This window comes from Antechinus flavipes, chromosome 2 (assembly GCF_016432865.1).
Source record: "Antechinus flavipes isolate AdamAnt ecotype Samford, QLD, Australia chromosome 2, AdamAnt_v2, whole genome shotgun sequence".
Taxonomy (NCBI): domain Eukaryota; kingdom Metazoa; phylum Chordata; class Mammalia; order Dasyuromorphia; family Dasyuridae; genus Antechinus; species Antechinus flavipes.
The window spans coordinates 536839409-536841452 of record NC_067399.1 but is presented as its reverse complement, the minus strand read 5'-3'; the positions used below and the strand labels follow the sequence as shown (position 1 = coordinate 536841452).

The following is a 2044-nucleotide window of genomic DNA, read 5'->3' as shown; positions in this document are numbered from 1 at the left end:
CCACTACAAACAGGGCTGCTACAAACATTTTGGCACATACAGGTCCCTTTCAGGGAAAAGGGATTTAACTAATGCGTAGGTATGATTCAAGTCTAGTGTTTTCTTAAAAGTTTCCTCCTAGAAAATAAACTGAATGTAAAAAGTAGATATATCAAGTATAACAGTTTCTTTTTTTCCTCATTTCCTCCCTCTCTCTCCTTCCCTCCCTTCCTTCCTCCCTCCCTTTCTTCCTCCCTTCTTCCCTCCCTTTCTCCTTTTCTTCCTTCCTTCCTTCCTTCCTTCCTTCCTTCCTTCCTTCCTTCCTTCCTTCCTTCCTTCCCTCCTTCCTTCCTTCCCTCCTTCCTTCCTTCTCTCCTTCCTTCCTTCCCTCCTTCCTTCCTTCCCTCCTTCCTTCCTTCTCTCCTTCCTTCCTTCCCTCCTTCCTTCCTTCCCTCCTTCCTTCCTTCCTTCCTTCCTTCCCTCCTTCCTTCCTTCCCTCCTTCCTTCCTTCCTTCCTTCCTTCCTTCCTTCCTTCCTCCTTCCTTCCTTCCTTCCCTCCTTCCTTCCTTCCCTCCTTCCTTCCTCCCTCCTTCCTTCCTTCCTTCCTTTCTTCCTTCCTTCCTTCCTTCCTTCCTTCCTTCCTTCCTTCCTTCCTTCCTTCCTTCCTTCCTTCCTTCCTTCCTTTCTTCCTTCCTTCCTCCCTTCCTCCCTCCGTTCCTTCCTTTCTATCCCTCCTTTCTTCTTTTCTTCTCCTACAAAAATTTATTTTTTAAAAAGTCAAAACATAAAGACTGAACAATGACTGATTTTATATATCAAATGAAAAAAAAAAAGGCTTTTTGAAATGGAAAGACACATAGCAATCCCATCCCAGTGCTTCATTACTTACACTCATTCCAAGGTTTCTAACACGATGATACTATTTCCTCAGATGCTGCAATTCCAATATTGTTCTGTTGCCCACATGGTGCCATTTCTGCACACTCATCAATCACAAGATACATAAATGGATCAAACTCTGGCAATATTCTTGGATGTGCCTCGCACTACTTAATTTCAGTGATAGCCTCTTTCCCATTAGAAAAAAACAAACAAACTTGAGTATATTTTGCTTATCCTGTTTCAACTGAAGCCCTTGACCTCCTCCTTGAGCAAGTGGAGAATACTCAGACTTATCTTGCCATCCCCACTATTCTGCTTTGATTCTGATCAACAGCTGTTTATTTCTTCAACTACAAAATAAATATTTAAAACACAACAGCCTCCTAACTACACATTAACAAATAATTAAAACATGAAACAATAACTTATTTCCTCTATTACATTGTTTTTGAAGGTAAAGACAGTGTTGTGGGACTAAAGAACACATAGTTTGCTATTGTTTTATATCTCCATAGTACTAGCAACTCAGAATATCCAGATTTTTCTGGTCAGCCAGACTAAGCTTGAATCCTCCTGGCTGTGGTACTCTTATCCTCTTAGAAGCCTTTGGAGAAATCATTTCCTGTCAAGCAACTAACACCTGATTCAGGAACTTCTGACCTCTGGAATTCATGAAGTTACTGATGGTTGGAAATATCCATTTCTCATCATCATTGTTCGGTGACAAGCTTAGGGAAAGAATTGCCAAACTGAAGAGGCAGTTGAGAATGTGAAGACCAGTCTCCTATATCTGAGCAGACACATATTCTTTCTGTCACACAGATAAAAACATCACTGTTGTGGGAAGGGGGAAGAGGAGAGAAATCCTTCCCCCTCCCTTCACTAGAAGGAGGTTTGTGTTCCAAGCCAAGCGGGATCCAAAGAGATAGGAAGTTGTTTATCCTTATCCTTACATCCTTCAGAAATAGCTTTTCCTGAATCAGATAGCAAGCTTTTCTTTCTTTTTTTTCTTTTCACCGCTCCCAGTCACAAAACGGGACCAAGCAGGAAATGTTCACAAATGTCCTTTAGCAACTGGCCCACCTGAAGGGTACGGACATATTCTCAATCATATCACCCTCCACCATTTTGTAAAATTGCCCCATATTGTAGCATTGTTGGTGCAATAAGTGCTAATAAATCA

General features: G+C 41.4%; 1 pseudogene; it reads right to left on the bottom strand.

Moving 5' to 3' along the window:
• Positions 1-575: 575 nt before the first annotated feature.
• On the bottom strand, positions 576-1236 carry LOC127551221 (small nuclear ribonucleoprotein G-like; annotated as a pseudogene).
• Positions 1237-2044: the final 808 nt, after the last annotated feature.